The following is a 21,808-nucleotide window of genomic DNA, read 5'->3' as shown; positions in this document are numbered from 1 at the left end:
TTTTTTTTTTTTTTTTTTTTTTTTTTTTGTAGAGGTAGTATATTGCTTTGTTGCCAAGGCTGCTCTTGAATTCCTGTCTTCAAGTAATCCTCCTGCCTCAGCCTCTCAAAATGCTAGGATTACAGGCATGAGCCACCAGTGCCTGGTTAGAGAGAAATGTATAGCACTGAATGCATATAACAGGAAGAATATAAAACCAGTCATCTGAGCCTCCACTTTAGAAACTAGAAAAAGAAGAGCAAATTAAATCCAAAAAAAAAAAAAAAAAAAAAAACAAAAAAAAAAAAAAAATGAAAATTAGAACAGAAATAAATAGATTTAAAAGCAGAAAATTTAAAAAATCAACAAAACTCAAAAGTTTGGTCTTTTTAAAAATCGATAAAATGGATAAGCCTCTACCTAGGCTACCTAACAAAAGACAAAGAGAGGGCAAAAATTACTATTATAATAATGTCAGAAATGAAAGAGGAGACATCATTACACATCCCATGGACATCAAAAGGATAATAAAGGAATACTATGAAAAATTCTACACCCACAAATTTGATAATCTAGATGAAATGAATCAATTTCTTGAAAGAGACAATCTGCCAAAACTCCCACAAGAAGAAATAGGCAATCTGAATAGGTCTATCTTTATAAAGAAAATTCGGCCAGGCACAGTGGCTCACACTTGTAATCCCAGAACTTTGGGAGGCCGAGGCGGGCAGATCACTTGAGGCCAGGAGTTCTAGACCAGCCTGGCCATCATAGCGAAACCCCATCTCTACTAAAAAAAAAAAAAAAAAAAAAAAACACACACACACACAAAAATTAGCCAGGCATGGTGGCAGGCACCTGTAGTCCCAGCTACTCTGGAGGCTAAGGCAGGAGAATTGCTTAAACCTGGGAGGTGGAGGTTGCAGTGAGCAAAGATTGCGCCATTGCACTCCAGCCTGGGCTATAAGAGCAAAATTCCATCTCAAAAAAAAAAAAAAGAAAGAAAGAAAGAAATTAAATCAATAATTAATATCCTCCCAATAGATAGTCCCCAACCCAGATGGGTTCACTGGTGAATTCAGTCAAGCATTTAAGGAAAAATTATGTCAATTCTCTACAATCTTTTCAGAAGCTAGAACCAGAGAGAATACTTTCTAACTCATACCATTAAGCCAATATTACCCTAATACCAGATGAAGGCAGTACAAGAAAACTATAGACTGAGATCTTTCATGAAAATAGATGCAAAAATTCTCAACAAAATATTAGCAAATGTAATCCAACAATGTACAAAAATAATTCATACTACTACCAATTTGCAGGTATTCAAGACTGCTCATGTTTGCAAATCAATTAATATAATGTCACATCAATAGGTTAAAACAGAAAAATCACATGATCAAATTAACAGATACAGAAAAAGCATTTGACACCTATTTCTACATTACACACTAACATCACATTTAACAGTGAGAAACTCCTTTCTCACTAACATCAGAGATAAGGCAAGGATTTCCCCTCTCATCACCACTTTTCAGCAAGGTAATGGAAGTCCTATCTAATGCAATCAGACAGGAAAAAGAAATAAAAGGTACACAGATTGAAAAAAAGAAATAAAATTGTCTTTGTTCATAGATAACATAACCATCTATGTAGAAAAATTGAAAGAATTCAGAAAAAAAATACTGGAACTCATAAAGTGACTATAGCAAGGTTGCAGGATAAACAGATTAATACATAAAGGCCAAGCATTTTTCTATATACTAGCAATGAGCAAGTGGAATTTGAAATAAAAAACTGAATACTACTTACATTATCATCCCATAAAATAAAATACCTAGGAATAAATCGGCAAGATATTTATAAGATCTATATGAGGAAAACTGCAAATTCTGATTAAAGAAATCAAGGAATTAAATAAATGAAGAGAAATTCCATGTCCATTGACAGACAGACTCAATATTGTGAAGATATCTACTCGATCTTACCTATAGATTCAATACAATTCAAATCAAAATCACAGAAAGTCATTTTAGTATATTGACAAACTGGTTCTATAGTTTCTGTGGAAAGACAAAATGCCCAGAATAGCCAATAAGTTTAAAGACTAAGACTACCTGACTTCAAGATGCACTAGAAAGCTTCAATAATCAAAAAAGTATGGTAATGGCAAAAGAATAGATAAACAGATTCACAGAATAGTACAGTGTCCAGAAATGGACCCACATAAAGATAGTCAAATGATCTTTGACAAACGAGGAAGGCCAATACAATGGATTATCATTCAACAAATGGTGCTGGAACAACTGGACATCCACAAGTAAAAACAATAAAACTAGACAGAAACTTTACACCTTTCATATAAATTAAGTCAAAATGGATCACAGACCTAAATGTAAATTGAAAAACTATAAAACTTCCAGAACATAGGAGAAAATGTAGATGACCTTGGGTTTGGCATTGATTTTTTTTAGTTGCAACACTAAAGGCATGATCTATGAAATAAAACTGATAAGCTGAACTTCATTAAAGTATAAATTTGTGAAAGACACTGTCAAGGGAATGGAAAGATAAGCCATTGACTGGGAGAAATATTTGCAAAACACTTATCAAAGGATTGTTATGCAAAATATACAAATAATCTTAACACTTAACAATAAGAACACAAACAACCTGATTTTAAAATGTGCCAAAAACCTTAGCAGACACCTCACTAAAATAAGATATACAGATGACAAATAAGCATATAAAAGGATGTTCCACATCATATGTCATCAGGAAAATGAAAATTAAAGCAACAATGATGGTCAGATTCTTTTAATTTCTCCATAGATTGGTGAACATTGCTATATTTCCTGATTATTACAGCTGAAGTAACACTTTTACTGGAAACAGAGAGACAACTAGAGTTTTAAAAATTTGAATTAAATATATAGATAATCTGAAATTTTGTATACTTTAAATCAATTCACAGAATCTACATTCTGAGGAATTTCTATAAGCATACATTTTCGGAAAGATTTGGTTTCATTTAAGACAGAAAAAGTGGACATTTGAGAATAATAAAGACCTATGACATGGAAAATAATTATGACTTTAGCGAAAAACCATGGCAAATGCTTTATTGCAATCTGAAGAAAAAGGCAAAGCAATTACATAAAGTAATGTGACTACACAGGATGCCCTCTCAGATAGCTCATATTATCAAAGGATATGAAGGAAAGAAGGACAAATAAGTGAGAATGAACTTGAGAGAAGAGTACCATGGCCAAGTGGTATTTCATCATGGATAAAAAATGGTTTAATACCAAAATGTCTGTCAATACAATAAGCATTCCAGTATACCTAAAGTTCCACTTAGTTTGGTATATCTATTTGATTACATTAATGTAGAAATTGCATCAGTATCATAATCAGATAGTTCAGTCATAACAATTAGAGAATACCCTATTTATAATTATTATATCAAGAAAAATGAAAAGAAACATGAATCTGATAACATTGAATTCACTCATGGATTCAAATTAAATTATTTTATAATTTCTAAAGTATAAATGCTAATTTTATAATTATATAAAAAATTATTTATAGAATCTAGCTTAATATTCTACTATCATGAACTTCTGGAGAGGACTAGTCTCAAATTAATCTTTCAAAGCACTACTCATAACTAGAATAAAGAATCATCCAACGTTTATACTGTACTAAAACTCACATAATGACTCATACCTTTTCTCTCTGAATCCTTTCTTTTTTGTCCACCTGATGCACTATAAAGAATAATTCTACAAGACTCAAATACCCACTGGCCATAGATTTTCAGTCAACTTGAGCAGAGAGTAAGCTTTCTCATATTTTATAGAAAATAGACTCCATGGTTACACACTCTGGCACTAAATGACCTAATGTATTCTGTTGAAAAGCAATACTACTGAAAAAATGATCCACATGGCATTGAACACAAAATACTCAAATATTTACTGTTTTATATTTATATTAGCACCTGTTTTTTTAGTAATGAAATTTCAAAACCATCTTTCTCAGACATTGGTAAGAGCATTGCTTTTTTATCTGAACTACTCAGATCCAAAGATAACAGCCATCATGTACTGTCAGGCATTTCTACTATACTAGGATAGTTTATGGGAAAATACAAGCCACTCCTGATAGGCCCAACATTACTTGCAAATGACTGGGCAATGTTCACTCTAACCAGTACTTTACCATAAATAAAGTAAAAGAAGCAAAACCTTATTAGCCCATCTTAGCATCTTGTTATCTGTGAGATTTGGTCGTAATTATAGATCTTGAATTGAGTCATAAAACCATCAGAGAGAAATTCCTAGGTGATAAAAATCTTAGAATGTAATATTGCAAAAAAGAAAACATATAAAATAAGTTCAGTAGTCAGGAGAAACCAGTAAAGTGACCCCAGCAAGAAAGAAATGAGCTGAGTCAATTTTAGATGTGTGTTTATACCCAAGAGGCAGAATTTTAAGTAAGCCAAAGCTAGCATAGGATATTGTCAGTTGAGGTTAATGTAATACAATCATAACTCAGGGCAAATGCATAGGTTTGCATAATTTTTCTAATCACTTGGAAAAAAAAATAGTGATCTGGATAGAAATTCATATTTTTTTCTTTTATTATTTTAATCACAGTCTCTTCTGAGGCCTCAATGTTAACAGAATTTTCTAAAGCTTTTTCACATATTTCCATGGGGAAAGCTAAATATTGTTTTCTTCTAAATGAAATCTAATTTTCTTCTCTGCTTTACTAGTTTATTAACTAGCCATATGCAATTTATTGAACCATCTCTATGAATATAAATTATTTTAATGCACATTACAGAGCAAAAAAATAAATGTGAGAGTAAGCAGTCCAACTTTTGACACCTTGGTGGCTCAGGAGAGTAAGCATTAATGAAGCATCTCACCCTAGGTCACTAATTCGCATCACAAGCAAGTTAGTTCATAACTTCAGAAGTTCTTTGCCATCTGGAGATGGTTTGATGACCTGGAAGAGGTGAATTTCTCTGGCCTGTTTCCAGGCACAGGTGCCCAATCAGCCCTGATTGACACTTGGCTGGCTCTTTAGGGCAGGCCAAAGGTTAAATGTACGCAGAAAGCAGAGTAGCCTTTCACACTTCAACAGTGGCTTCTTCCAACAGGGTAGAAATCTTTGATCCCTGAAGAGTTGAATGAAAGGGAGAAGAATGACTGTAAATTTGTAAATTCAACAGAGGGAAATTAGAGTTCATGTTAAATGGGCGTATAGGTCTCATCACTTTCACCACTTTTAAAGTAACCCCTTTGAATTAGTCGATTTAGATCTTCATGTGAAATTGTAAAATGCTTATCTACTATAATTATGAGCTTACAGGAATTCTTCAAACAGTGCAATTTGCTCTAGAGAAAGTAGAATGATGGTCACATACCATAACTCATCTAATCCTTTTATTTAGTCAAAGGCTATTATTGTAAACCATAATTCCTTCTTCCAAACAACGCTTTACATAGGCTATTATTTCATTGTGTGACCATACACAGGACACATAAATATATTGAAATTGAGATACACAGTCCAGGATATATATTTTTCCCAGAAAGTTCTAATGCTATTCCATAAACAAATGATGAAAACTTAATATGAGTTCCTGTATAAACTGAAAGAGAACTATACGGCATCACTTTAAAAATATACTTAATTTTTTAAAATTTTGTTCCAAAATAATCAGAATAGGCTTTTAAGAGCTTTCACTAAATAAACAGAAAGATCCACATCAAATGAAATTAATGTAATATTTTTTGCTGTCCAGAAAGAATATTTTATTGTGTTTTGAAACTTAATTTTAAATAACAAAGGATTTTAGGCTCTATTCCAGATATCTCTGAATTTCAGAAGGGCAGCAGGACGAATCCTGTTGATTACTTAAAAGTATACACACAGACTAGGACCTTTATTCTAATACTGATGTTACAAGACAAGGTAACAACTGTATTACAGAGTTTCTAGCTTAGAAACATGCATTAAAACTCACAGTACATAAGGTGAATGCAACTGGTCCTCAAAACAGCCAATTCATTCATACAATAGGGTGTATTACCAGACGAGTTTATTTATTTTATAGATATAGATCCACAATAGGAATCCAAAATCACTGATTTTTTTTTTTATGTTTTACAAAATTTCCACTGTCTAATCAAAAGGCGATTTTATAAAATTCTACTAAGAGTACCCTTGTCCAATCTGGATTCATATGGATTGAATCTTCTCTTTAGTTTTACATTTTTCTCCCTAAAATATATAAACCCGATTACAAATCACTGCTGAGTGACATTCAGAAGATATTGCAAGGGCGTCTACTCTACCTCTCTTGTCAAGTGTGTTTCAGTGGAAGGATTATTGATGGAAGCCTGAGACACAGATGAAGAAAAATTAGAGCTGTGAGGTATAGAATTGCAGGAATTGCATCTATACAAACAGCTGAAAGCAAGATGATATTCTGTTCAAATGTTTCCTATTTCAAAGAACTCTCTAGAGTCCCATTTACTCCTGACAAGTACTAACAGTGCTTGCAAGTTTTCTTCAACCTGGCGAATTGCTCAAATTAAGAAAATAGTTTTAGTTAAGAAGAAAGCTGCATCAGCTGCATCAGGACTTGGAAACTGTAGAACAAAACTTGAAAAGGATTTCGTCAGACAGTAAGATTTATCTCCTGTGCCTTAATGGGCAAAATAAAACTATGAAATAACTGATTCTTGCTTAATGTGATAGTAAAAAAAACTTTTTTTCTATCGTAAGCTAGAACTGAAAAGATTCCACTAGATCCTTCAAAGCATAAGGTGTACATTTTAGGAGATATAAAATTATAAATGTTCATCTCCCCAAAACAGCTCACTGTATATTACCATATGTTTAATTTTATATTTTTTTCCTGGTTGCCAAATTCAGGATTTTTCAAATTTTACTTCCTAGGTCGCTAGCTCAAAAGGATGTTTGTAAAACTTTCTTGATAAAGGGATACACTGTTACAATTAGGAAATCATCAAACTATTTGTTAAAGGCCAGGCCCGGTGGCTCACACTTATAATACCAGCATTTTGGGAGGCTAAGGTGGAAGGATTCTTCGGGGCCAGGAGTTCAAGACCAGCCGACCTGGGCAATATGGTAAGATCCCCATCTCTACAAATAAAAAATTATCCATGCATGGTGGTATGCACCTGTAATCTTGACTACTCAGGAGGCCGGGAGGTCAAGACTGCAGTGAGCCATGATTGTGCCACTATTCACCAGCCAGGGCAACAGAGCTAGACCCTGTCTCAGAAGAAAAAAATGAAAAACTATTCGCTAATTAGTTCCTTTCTATGGCAGGACTTCTCAGAGTGTTTAATATGGCAACATGTAGTGTGATGAGACATAATATTCAGCATTTCCAAACTTATTGGCAATGGGAGCCCCTTTTATTCATGGAATGACTTTGACTGCTGTTCCAAGGACTACATACAATTTTGTAAGCCTAAGGTTGGGACTGTTGGCTTAGAAAGTCACTGGTTCTTTTTCCAGAGTCCAATATCACCAGTTATTTGACTTTGTGGAAATGTACAGCATGATAAAAACATATTGTCTTGGAGGCTGCATTTTCATCCCCCACTTTTCCACACCAGCGCTCTCCACTTCCGTCAACCGCATTAGCAGGCTTACTATCAGCCAGGTAATCACAGTATACTCATATAATCACAGATATTCATGCTGAACACTCATACCAACATGTTCCCCTAAAAACATGCTCTAGACATGAAAAGTAACATCCGTTTCCATTTTTGTAATGGCTTATCTTATTTGTGTTTGTAACATATTATTACTCTTCTGAAAGATTGCTACTTATGTCTCGTAAATCTCCCTGCCTTCTCTTAGTAGTTACCTTTCATATAACAACCAAAAACTTTTGCCACATTCGTTTTACTGAAAAAAAAATCCTTTCACGGATTTTTTTTTCCTAAAAAAGTCAAGTTTTGCTCTATTTTTACTGTCAATTTAACAAACAGGATTGAGAGTCGAAATGCCGCCCATCTGGAAATGAGAATTTGGCTCCCCAGAAAGTATGCTACACTCATTTGCTTGGGAAACAGAACCTTCACTGATGTGACTGGAACTTTGTGTGTGACATTTTGCTCCAACTTTTTTATTTTTATGATAGCCTCCATTTAATGAGCACCTACTTTGTGTAAGAGATATTGTTCAGCTGTTTACACACACATATTATCTCAATGTATCTTCACAACATCCTGCCCTGAGGTTATTATTAGTCTCATCATATTGATGGGAAAACCAAGTATCAGAGAAAGTAATCTTATCACCCAAAGTCACAGCTATTGAGTGACAAGCTGAGCTTTAAACCTAAATCTGTCCAATTTTTAATTTTCCAATCTTCCTAGGATATCAGTCAGACATCTATATCATCATTTCTAACAATCCCTTATAAAGTAATAATCATATGTCATCAAATAAAATGGAAGGGTCCTTCCCCATGCCAGCCAGAGGTGTCCTTTCTTGTATCTGTTACTGAAAAGTGAAGGATTTTAAACTTTTGTGAAACTGAGCCTGAATTGATGGATAAAGAGAATGAAACCAAAGCAGAAAAGCCCTAGGATGTACTGAGTGTGGTGGAGCGACATATACCTTAGATCATACAGACTCTGCACTCCGCTTATTTAGAGCCACCTGAGCTGTACTGCCTCTTGTAATATTATTTATAGTACTATTTTTTATAAATGTAGTATAGTATGTCTTTATAAAAGCATTGAAGTCTTCATATGAGACTCATCCCTATAGACCCTGGTTAATAAATCTTGGGCTGTGAAGTGAAATGCAAAAAAAAATAAATAAATAAAAATAAAATGTGTAAGAAATGCCCCTTTATCAGCAAATGTGCTGACTAGTCAGGTAGCACTGTGTCAGTGCTAATAATTAGGCAGAATTGAAAGGTCATGAAAGAGAGAAAAGCAGCTGAGGCTAAAACATGAGATTTTTAAATGACTTCACTTTGAAAAAAATACACTGCTATATCAAATATCAAGGATCTTGGCTATGTGATGCCTTAATCCACTTCTCTACTTCACTTGAGCTAGTATGCATTTGCTGTGGTATGGGCGCAACAATGTGTGCACCTGAAAATAATCAGTGAAAAAGTAATTGTGTTAAAATAGCCAGGATTAGTATCATAAGCATACGAGTCTATCCATCACCATGGAAGAGTGTATTCAATGTTCTTCCCTCTGTCTAAACTTGACCACACCCTAAAACTCATCACGTTTTTTATCATCTTTCAAAATCCTATTTGTGTATAATTTCTAATTCCTTTCAGGAAACATTTGGTGAGACGCACTTCACCATAGCGCCCTATATGATAGACACACCTGATAGCAATAACTAAATTTAAGCATACCCTGAGAATGACCCTGCATGGGAGACATACCTGAATGTGTGTTCAGAGTTCCTAGCTAAGGAGTTCAGGAGTGGCTAACCCAAGACCCATTCCTTATCTATGAGGAACACCTGAACCCCTGAACCATCCCATGGAATACAGGCTGTACAGGGCAGTGAGGCCCTTTGTTTTGGGTTAAATGAAGGTTGCTAAATGGAGTTTGTTAGAAGGAGGATGCTAAGTGAAAATGCTGTATAAACTGCATGCCTTTTGCAAGGAGCTGTGGTTCTCCTGCCCAGCCCACTGCCACTGGACCATTTCTGGATGCAATGCAGTTCTTCTGTCTAGCCTGCCATCACTGGTTACCACTTTGTATGTAATTTCACTTCAACTCTTTGTCCCATTTGCTGGCTCTGGTCTCTTCTTCAGCCTCTTGAACCTGTTGTCATCCCTACTGAAGTTAATAGAGGTCCACCAGGACACTTTTCCTCCTTAAAAAAATTAATCACTTCATACACTGGTTACTTCAGCAATGTGTATATAATTCTATTATTCTACTTATTAAACCACATTCAATTTATTTTGTTTGTCTGTTTACACTGATTGTTAGATTGCAGACATGAAATGTATTTTATCTATCTCCATATACTGAGAACATAACACAGTATTTGGCCATGTAGGTGCTCAATAGGTGTGTATTGAATTGAGTTTAATTGAATCAAATTGGCATGACTTGAACTGAACTGCATTTATTTAAATTTAACTGGCAACTGGTACCCTCTGATCAACCAGGTTACATGGCCAGCATTCCAAGCACTTCAAGTCTTGCTGAGTTAATACAACACTTAGAATTAAGTTTTCAGAATTACTTTACTGAGAAAACATTTATCGACTTCTGTTTATAATGTCAGGAATGTATGGGTGAACAGTAGGATGACGGTGACTGGCACAGAGAGTCCTCATACAGCTGCAAGTTGGCTTATTCAGGACAGAATGTTTTCTCCACACTTGGGCCTGACACTTTAGCTGGATTACAAGAAGCACTAGAAGAAGTGAGGCACGGAAGCAGAAAATTAGACATGCCAAACATCTAAATATAGCACAGGAGAGAAACCTCAGGTTCCCAAGAAAGTAATGTGGAAGAATTCTTTACTTAGGTCTCTCCCGAAGTATACTGTCAAACATTCTTGTCAAATATCTTCATGAAACTCTTCTAAAATCTCTTTTAATAAATTGGAATTGTTTCTATTTCAATATATAGTACTTTTAAAAGATATCTTTTATAATAAAAATATATACGTTGTTCAGCTAAACCACAGGCAGGTGTTGTCAGTTTCCGGTGAAACTTCATGGCAAATGGGACTCATTTTATGTAGATGAAAAGCAAATACCTCATGGAGAGATACCCGTGTGACATACTACATAAGGAAATAGAACACATAATCAACCATACTGAGGTAGAGAGGAACCACGCAATTAGGCAAAAATAAGTCCAGGGTCTTGAATGCTTGTAGTATAGAAACAGCGATGGAGATGATCTCCTTTCTATAGCTGTAGAAGAAGAAATGCACATCTAGATTATCTAAGGCTAAAAAGACAAAATCAGCTCCTCCCCTTACACCATTACTACCATGGTAAAGAAGGACTGATAGCCGTGGTGGAGTTTTCTCCCTGTAAATGTGAAAGGTCTCCAGAAGGACATTATTCCCTGCAGAAGTAAAGTTTCAACACCATGGACCATCTGCCTTTCAAATATTTTTATAATATAGATGGGTATAAATTAAATATATATATTTCAAACTCATTTCAAATCTAGGATTTGGGCAGGTAAAGGAAATATCTCAGTAAGACTTGATATAAAACCAGAATGACTAAGTTGTAGTTTATAAAAGTTAAGAATTTCTGAGACATATATACATAAATATTTAAGAATTCTGAAACATAAAAATCGTGGCCTAGATATACTTGATCAAAAACATGCTCCTTGGATATAAATTTCAAGTGGATTATGGAAGTCTTAGTAATAACTATGCTTTCCATTTTTTAAAATTAATTTTCTCAGGTTGCAATTAACTCGTCTGTCTTAAATCCTGACTGTGGGAGACCCATATGATTATGAGGATGAGGATGAAATTCCTGATGTTAGTACAAGTTATTTTCAGAGTCGAATTTCAAGGGAGAATAAATCTCTTCAATTTGCTCTTGCAGTCTCAACATTCAAAGTGATGATGAACATGTCACACTTACTCAGTGCTTTTATTTAGGAAATAAAAAAGGAAGCCAGCAAATCACTTTGACACTCCCTACTTCTAAAAAAAAAAAAAAAAAAAAAAAAGCACAGTATTTTGCAATGCATCTGCTAAGAAGAAAAATATAAAAGTCCAGTTCATAAAGTTTAATAATTTACATTTTGAGAAAAAAATGAAGTATTGTATATAATTTTGACTCTTTTAAAATCTGCACCTATATGTCAAAACAGGCAATACATAAAAATAAAAACTGTTTAGTTGGAATGCAGGACAGTGATGACAAGGGCTGAGGAAGATGTGACTTGAAATACAGATTTGGGGAGATACCTGCATAGAGGTAATAGTTCAAGGCATGAGTGAGGATGAGAGCTCCATGGGTGAGACCTAACAGAAATGTCCTTTGATTCCCAAACCAAGGTAGGGTAAGAAACGAAGCAAACGGATTCATAATGAAATACTGTAGCCTCTATTTTTCACAAGGGCAGGGGGTAAAGAAAGAGCCCCATTAGGCAGCTGATTTCCTCTGTATCCCCCTTGAGTCAGAATGCTGGGCTGGTTGCCATTCTGATGATTGTGCTTGCATAGCTTTTCAGCTACCTCGGGCTCCTAAGTTACAGAAAGCGTGCACCAAACTCAGACATGCACAGAAATGTTTTGATAATTACGTGGGGGAAAGGTCATTGCTAAGCCACCCTCTAGAAGAACCATGTCTGAGGCAAACCATACTGAGGATAATTCTGTTGTCTTCAATTCTTATTTTCCATATGGCTAAAATTTACAATTTATTCTTTTGAAATCAATCAAGCTTTTTGAAAGAATGGCTAGAAATTTGAGCATTTTAAATTTCGGACTTTTTTTCTCATAAACATTCTCACTATAACTTGACCAAGAAAATAATGAGACACACAGAATTTTATTTTTTGAAAAAAAAAAAAAGAAAATTATAGTGTATCTCTCTTGATGTATTATAAACATATATACATACATCACTCCCTTCCAGGCTACCCTTCCCCATTACTAGTAAAAAGTGAGCCAGACATTATTTTATCTTTCTGTGGTTATAAATGTTACCATTCATTCATTAAACAAATGTCTTTTAGTATCATTATTGTTAGGCAACGTTCTAGGTGTATTCAAAAGACAATGCCTCTGCCCTCATAGAGTTTACATTCAGAGAATACATATTTTCCCTAGTGACAGTAGAGTTGGGTAAAAATAAGAGAAGAAAACAGAAGATATGAAGGAAGAAATGGAAATATAAGACAAAGTTTTCTGGTTTTCTATATGAGAGGAACACCACAAAAGATTATTTAAAATGTTGCTGATGTTTCAGATCATTTAGTTTAGTTTAGCAGCAACATGTGATCACGTTTCTCTAATTCTCTAGCTCTCTAGTCAAATATAATTGACTAGACATATGTAAACATGACCCTTAAAGATATGGGAAATTATACCACAATAGATCATAACAATCTGAAAAGCACTGGAAATATTAATCTGTTCCTTAATCCAACAAATGTATTGGATGTCTTCTGTGTTGCAAGTGTTCTTCTAGTCCTGAAGATTCAGCAGGAAATAGAACTCCCACCCTTTGAAGAATAGGTTTGGTGTTCAAAGAGTTATTGCCCTTTCTGCAGAGATTGTCATTAGGGGGCTAGCAGAACCTGTGTGACAAGTAGCCTGCCTAAGTAACATTGCATCTGCTGTCCTCTTTTATTCATAACCCCAGATACAATAAAACTATAGAATACTAGAGTTAGAAAGTATGTTGAAGATAATTTATTTTAATATCTTTTATTTATAGATGTGTGAATGAGACTCAGAGGTTTTAATTAACATTCAAAGGTTATTCAGCAAGTTATGATAATGAGACATTAGAAAAATATTCCTTGTATATATGCATGTATGTGTACCTGCATTGCTGAAAGGATATACAAACAACATTTCTGCTCACAAAGAACTAGCCCTCTCACTTATTTAAGCACTATTTTCTGCAGTTTTCTCAGTAATAAACTTGATAACCTACTGTTCAGAGCATTTCTCATTTACGCTAACTTTGCCTTTGAGATTCAGGCTTGGCAAATGTTGAAAACCTTGCAAAATTTTTTCATCTCTTGATGTCCCTTCCATAAATTAATTAACATAACTCAGTTTTTCCCACATTTCCCACAAATCAAAAAATGAGAATCAAATACAATTTTAAAACTCAGTAAAAAAACTCCTTTGACTTTGTCTTTTATGATTGCCTATTTTGATCCTCTGAAAATACAAGGCAAACTTCCAAAACAGACAAGTTACTCTTATATCCTGACTACATTTAAAATAACTCAATCATAGTCATTAATACAAAGACATTGAGAAGCCCCCACATGTAGTCACAGACAACATGAGATTATCACCATATGAAGGAATCATACATTCCTGATCATTAATCTTAATTTTAGAAATTACATTTACAGATTTAATTCTCTATGTCTGTACAGGCAATAGGAATAATCTTTTCAGCTCTAAATGAATTTACTCCTATGACTTCATAAAAGCACAACTCTACTCACTTTTGCAAAAGGAAAAAAAAAAAGATTACTGATGATCCTCATTATCACATTATACTTGCCAATAACCTCAATAGCTAGGTCTCCATGGGAGAACTCAAAGAAATATAAAACAAAGTTTCCATACTTAATAAAAATCACAGGTTTTTTTAAGGAAATTATTGATCACTTGCTATCAATACAAATGAGTATAATGCAGTATTTTCCTTTAAGCAGTTTAACTTCTCTTTAAAGATTAAAGGTGTGTTCGTTTGCCTGGGCTGCCATTACAAAAATACCATGAACTGGGTGGCTTAAACAACAAACCTTTATTTTTCAGTTCTGAAGGCTGGAAGTCCAAGATAAGGGTGTCAGTAGGTCTAGTTTCTCCTGAGACATCTCTCTTTGGACCCCTTCTCACTGTGTTTTCCTATAGTCTCTGCTCTGTGCATACTACCTGGTATCTCTCCATGTGACCAAATTTTCTCTTTTTATAAGGATACCAGTCAGAATGCATTAGTGCCCACCCTAATGCCTTCATTTTAACCTAATCACCTTTTATTTTACTTTTTAATGTTTTGTTTTATTTTATTTTTGAGATGGAGTCTTACTCTGGAGTGCAGTGGTACAATCTCAGTTCACTGCAACCTCCGCCTCCCCAGTTCAAGGGATTTGTGCCTCAGCCTCCCGAGTAGCTGGGACTACAGATGTGCACCGCCATGCCTGGCTAATTTCATATTTTTAGTAGAGACAGGACTTCACCATGTTGGCAAGGTTGGTCTTGAACTCTTACTTCAAGAGATCCGCCCACCTCAGTCTCCCAAAGTGCAGGGATTACAGGCATGAGCCACCATGCCAGGCCCCTCATTACCTTTTAAAGGCCTTACCTCCAGTGTCACATTCTGAAGTACTGGGGGTTAGGGCTTGAATATATAAATTTTGGGGGGATACAATTTAGCCCATAGCAGAAGACACTGTTTATAAGTTTAATAAAGAAGACTAATTACAGTAACTCAAGAGGGGATTCTTGCTGGTATACTGGTAAGGCTCTGCACCAGGAATCAATACAACCAGGAGGGAAGGGAAATAGCATGTATCCATTACCCATTATGTGACAGAATCAGTGCTAAACACTTTACATGTGCTATATCATGGGTAAAACACACAGAAACCACAGCCTACCCAGTTAGCCTCATTTGGTAAATGAGAAAACTGAGAGGCAGAAAGGAAAAAAGATTTCTCTATGTAATAAAGCTAGAAAATAGTGAAACTGTTTTAAGAATTCAGGTTTGTCATCAACACTTACCTTGGATACCTCATTTAATTGACCTGGAATTCAACTTCCTTATCAATAAAAAAAGTTTTTTCATTCTCTAAGTTTTCATAATTTCCTATTGCATGTTTTCTTTGACACAAAAGTAATATAAAACGTAAATACACTTTGGAAATTAGGGAAAATAGAAAATTAAATGCAATTTGCTACTCTAATAAAAGTACTATAAATATTCTGGTAAGATTCCTTTCTGATCCCACCTCCTACTAAACAGGGGAAGATGAGGCTTCCTTCTTATCTTGTTAGTGTTTGGAGAAATGCAAATGTCCTTAAAGACCCCAACCACGTTAGCAAAATAGAAGCAAAACATTGGGAGGCCGAGACGGGCGGATCACGAGGTCAGGAGATCGAGACCATCCTGGCTAACCCGGTGAAACCCCGTCTCTACTAAAAAATACAAAAAAACTAGCCGGGCGAGGTGGCGGGTGCCTGTAGTCCCAGCTACTGGGGAGGCTGAGGCAGGAGAATGGTGTAAACCTGGGAGGCAGAGCTTGCAGTGAGCCAAGATCCGGCCAAAACAAAGAGAACAATTACATTCTAAGAAGTTGATTATCTTAGTATTTAAAAGTGTGTTTGTCTTATGGATGCTTGTCCATAAGACAGAACTGAGATGTGTCTTTTAGATAAACACACACACACACACACACACATGTGCACCAGCTTTTAGAAAAATGGCAAACTAAATGGCACTTCAGTGAGCCAAGAGGAACAAGAAGTTTAATCCCGAATAGCCAAAGAGTAAAGATATTGGGACATTAAGGGAACAGGGAAACAGAGCAGCCCAAGACAGAAAAGACTTCTTGATCTCCATCCAAACGGACTCATAATGGACCTAAAAGTGATTTGAGGTGAAAAGCCAGGAACGTATTGCACCATTCTCTAGATTTTGTGTGTGCATTTGATCAATCCAGGACTTTCCAGTAGTGGACTTCCAAAAATTAAAAATATGTCAAAGTGGTTACACTATGTATCTTGGAATAGATAGTGAAATATATACAGATTTGTGACTTAACTTCTGCTTCTATCGCTTAGTAACTCATAGTATTTTTAATATCATTATAAAGTCTTCATAACCTTAATTTTCTTGACTGTATAATATCAAATTGAATAAGTGTACCAGCCACTTTACACGCTTAAGATCCCATTTTTGAACCTCTGAATTGTTTCCATTTTGTATATTAGTGTCGCAATGTCCCCAGTGAGGCTACCTATAACATTTAAGTGAGGAAAATATTGTGTAAAAGTTGTTAGCAGTTTCCTGGTAAAGATATCTGTTACCTTGGAATGAACCTTGGTTTGGAGAGAGTAAAGTGAATAATGCTTCAGTTTACAACATAAAGCAGCATGCATCCATCTAAGACTATTGCAGATTTGTTTTTAATATATAAGTGTCTAGGACCTAAAATACAGGTAGTTGATGGAATTAAGCAACACTCCTCTCCCACAAAGCCAGCTGCTCTAAAAAGTTATGTACAGTCAAGAAAATTTCTAAAAGATGAAGAGCCTTTTCCTTAGGATGCTTAACTGTGTCAGAATCTATGTGAAGCCAGACCATGGGAAAGAAACAGGCACCCCTAAGAGAAAACTCTTTTGAAAAACTATATAAACTTTGGACCAACCTCAAGCTCTAGAATGTTGTAAGAAAGAGCTGTTTATGCAACATTTGGCTGAGGCTGACGCCCCTCAGTATGCAGCCACTATGATGTGCCTTGGGAAAAATAGCCAGGTGCATGCGCTGAATGAACTAGTCACTAACAACTGTAACATTCGGGAGACCATGTATATTTTGGTGTCAAGCAAACATACAATAATGCCACCTGGGAAGGAAAAGTATCTTCTGTCCCTGCACACAAAGAAACAATTGCCAAGCTGGTAACAGCTGGGTTCCTTGTTTACCATGGTGATTCCAGCAATGGTCAAGGCCTTAATTTTGAACTTCATATGTTCAGAAGTAACTCCATATCATGGTGACAACACTAACAGCTACAGAGAACAAGTCTTTTGATGAAGTGAATAGATTTTGCAGATCTTTTTCCATGAAGTTATAATAACAAATTTTATGGGCTCAACAAATATGCCTGGACACCTTGTCCTCAACTTGGAAGAGGAAATCTGGGACGAGAAAGCAGGATAGCAGCTCAGATGCATTGAATGTGAAGTTAAAAGGTTTTATCTAACTTTGCACTCTTAAGCTATTGAAGCAAGGTATAGCAGCTTCACTCTTAAAAATAACAATGCAATAAACATCTTTCAAAAGAGCTTGTCCAGTATTTTAAAATTTGCCTTAATGATAAATTCCCAGAAGCAGAAAAGGTAAAGCACTGTCATTTCTAGATGTCAATGAAAAATGTAAAAAAGATAGTTTACACCAAGGTCCAAGGGAAGGAGAACCACTGTGCTAAAGAATGAGATGAGGTGAGCCTTCACAGAAAATAAGGGACTTAAATATAAATAATAAGTCAGGATTTAGAGTATAGGGAATGGAAATGATGAAAGTGTCTACTCTCACCAGAGCATTCATTCATTTATGCAAGCAATTAGCACTATTATATGCCAGCAATTGTTCAAGATACTGAGAGGACAAGGAGTCATACTGATTTCAATTAATTAAAAAGTTGGCAAACAAAGAGAACTTCAATTAGTGATTGTATTCATTGGTCTTTTCTCCTGCACTGGGTAAAAAAAAGCTAATCTTATTTATATATGGAATTTAGAGGGGCTTAGATCACATCGGGCTTCATTCCTTCACTCATTTATTCTTTCATTCATTCTTTTATCATACATTTACTGAGCACTGCTATGGGCCAGGCACTCTGCCAAGTGCTGGAGATAAAGAGAGATATGACAAAGTTCCCATCCTTCTCATTTTCTCTTCGTTTGTTTGTTTGTTTTGAAACGGAGTATCACTCTGTTGCCCAGGCTGGAGTGCAGTGGCATAATTGCGGCTCACCGCAACCTCCACCTCCCAGGTTCAAGCAATTCTCCTGCCTCAGCCTCCCAAGAAGCTGGGATTACAGGCATTCGCCACCACACCCGGCTAATTTTTGTATTTTTAGTAGAGATGAGGTTTCACTATGTTGGTTAGGCTGGTCTCAAACTCCCGACCTTAGGAGACCCACCTGCCTAGGCCTCCCAACGTGCTGGGATTATAGGTGTGAGCCACCATGCCCAGCCCCTTCTCATTTTCATACTCCGGTGGTTAGAGATATTTAACCTTGTTTAATGTAGTTATCTAAAGCATAAAAAGAACAAAATTCAAAAGATTAACTAAGCAAATTGGGTAGTTTCAGATGATCAGTTGACTTCTTCCTCTAGAAATTGTGAAAGCAAACACCTTTGCATCTGGGTTTTCTACGAAGAATTTCTCTATCTCCATATTCAGGCACAGTGGCAGGATTTAGTATGCTGTTTCCTGTCGCCAGGCTATGTTGGCCCCAGAGAAAAGCTGACAGTGGTTTGAAAAAGATGAAATAATCACATCAAGCTGAAGGACCTCTCTGTGTAACGTTGCTGTATATTGGACTGATCAGAATGTGCTACCCAGTATTTTGGAGGTAGCCTGACTTCATATGTTAGCCCACTCAAACCTAACTAACCTATCATGGGAACACTGAGCAAAATCTCCATTTACTATCCTCCTCTCTAGCAGCCAGAAAGCCATCCATACTCCATTTATTTGAAAAAAAAAAAAAGGCTTTCCTAGAATCCTCTCCTTGAAGTAAGATTTTTCCAGCTTGTTTACTTAAATAATAATGCCTAAGATCAGACACCAGGTTTTCTTTATTTTGATTACCTTCAATATGCTTCGTACACAGCAATCCCCAATTATTGTTCTTTGAACTGATTTATATAGCTAAAAATATCTGTTATTAGTGATTAAATTTTCCCATTATATGCACATTTTTTTTTTTAATCTCAGCAAGGTAGAAATGTGATTTAAAGTGATTGATTTCTGAAGGTCACCTGAACTAATTCAGATTTTAATATATGTTGCTTCATTTTTTAATGTTTTTTAGCACCTTTTAAATAACCTATGAGTGACAGCAATGAAAATGTCCTAGAATTGCTTGTAACATATATTTTACTCTAAATTAATAAGCTGCTCATCTAAGACAAATTCATTTATGCATTCTACTTTCTTCCCACTGGAAAGGTTGACCAATACTATAATCCTTACTAAACATGCTAATTAAGGAATAGGAAGGTCATTAGGACAAGAATTCACTGAGATAAACATAACTTAGATACAAGATCAAAACAACTGGGATCTCCTGATGCATAAATTATTGCTTTTCAATAATGAACCCAAATTTTTTCCCTACTGCCCACATCACTCTCAAGGAGTATTTTCTTTATTTTTTTATCTTTAACTTTTATTTTAGGTTCAGGAGTACATGTGCAGGTTTGTTACATAGGTAAGTTGCATGTCGCAGGGATTTGAGGTAAAGATTATTTCATCACCCAGGTAATAAATCCAGTAACTGATAAGGCAGTTTTTCAGTCCTTATCCTCCTCCCACCCTCCACCATGAGGTAGGCCTTGATGTCTCTTGTTCCCTTCTTTGCACACATATGTACTCAGTGTTTAGCTCCCACATACAAGTGAGGACATGCAGTATTTGGTTTTCTTTTTCAGTATTAGTTCACTTAGGATAACGATTTCAAGCTCCATTTACATTCCTGCAAAGAACAAGATCTTGTTTATTTTTGATGGCTGCATAGTGTTCCATGGTGTATGTGTACCATATTTTCTTTATCCAGCCTATCAAGTATGATCATTTAAGTTGATTCCATGTCTTTGCTATTGTGGATAGTGCTGCAGTGAACACATGCATGCACGTGTCTTTAAGGTAGAATGTTTTATATTTCTTTGGGTATATACTTAGTAATGGGATAACCAGATCAAATGGTAATTCTGTTTTAAGTTCTTTCAAAAATTGCCAAACTGCCTTCCACAAGGGCTGAACTAACTTACATTCCTACCAGCAGTGTATAAGCATTCCCTTTTCTCTGTAACCGTACCAGCATCTGCTATTTTTTGACTTTTCAGTAATAGCCGTTTTGACTGGTGTGAAATGATAATCTCATTGTGGCTTTAGTTTGCATTTCTCTAATGGTTAGTGATGTTGAGCATTATCACATATGCTTATTGGCCATGTGTATGTCTTCTTCTGAAAAGTGTCTGTTCATGGCATTTGCCCAGTTTTTGATTGGGTTGTTTACATTTTGCTTGTGAATTTGTTTAAATTCCTTATAGATTCTGGATATTAGATGTTTGTTGTATGCATAATTTGCAAATATTTTCTCCCATTTGGTAGACTGTCTGCTCTGTTGTTAGTTTCTTTTGCCATGCAGAAGTCCCTTAGTTTAATTAGGTCCCATTTGTCAAGTTTTGTTTTTGTCTTTGTCATGAAATTTTTGTCCAGTCCTACAGCTAAGGCAGTGTTAAGAGGCAAGTTTACAACACTAAACCCCCACATCAAAAAGTTAGAAAGATCTCAAATTACCAGCCTAACATCACAACTACAGAAACTACAGAAATTAGAGAAACAAGAGCAAACCAACCCCAAAACTAGCAGAAGACAAGAAGTAACCAAAATCAAAGCTGAACTGAAGGAAATTGAGAAGTGAAAACCATACAAAAGATCAACAAATCCTGGAGTTTGTTTTCTGAAAAAAAATCACTAAGATAGATAGACCACTAGCTATACTAATAAAGAAAACAGAAGATCCAAAATAAACACAATCAAAAATGACAAAGGGGATGTTACCACTGACCCCACAGGAAAAAAAAAAAAACCCTCAGAAACTACTATGAACACCACTATGCACACAAGCTAGGAAACCTAGAAGAAACTGATTAATTCCTGGACACATATAACCTCCCAAGGCTGAACCAGGAAGCAACTGAATCCCTGAACAGGCCAATAATGAGTTCTGATATTGAATCAGTAATAAAAAGCCTGCCAACCAAAAAAAAAATCCTGGGACCAGATGGATTCAGAACGCAATTTTATCAGATGTATAAAGAAGAGCTAGTACCATTCCTACTGAAACCACTGCAAAAAATTGAGGAGGAGGAACTCCTCCTTAAGTCATTCTATGAGGCCAGCATCATCTTGATACCAAAACTTGGCAGAGACACAACAACAACAGCAACAAAAAAAAGAAAGAAAGAAAGAAAGAGAGAGAGAAAGAAAGAAAGAAAGAAAGAAAGAAAGAAAGAAAGAAAGAAAGAAAGAAAGAAAGAAAGAAAGAAAGAAAGAAAGAAAGAAAGGAAAAGAAAAGAA

This window comes from Rhinopithecus bieti, unplaced genomic scaffold, assembly GCF_001698545.2.
Source record: "Rhinopithecus bieti isolate Rb0 unplaced genomic scaffold, ASM169854v2 scaffold_23667, whole genome shotgun sequence".
Lineage (NCBI taxonomy): Eukaryota > Metazoa > Chordata > Mammalia > Primates > Cercopithecidae > Rhinopithecus > Rhinopithecus bieti.
The sequence above is the reverse complement of the archived record's forward strand: the minus strand, read 5'-3'. Positions refer to the sequence as shown.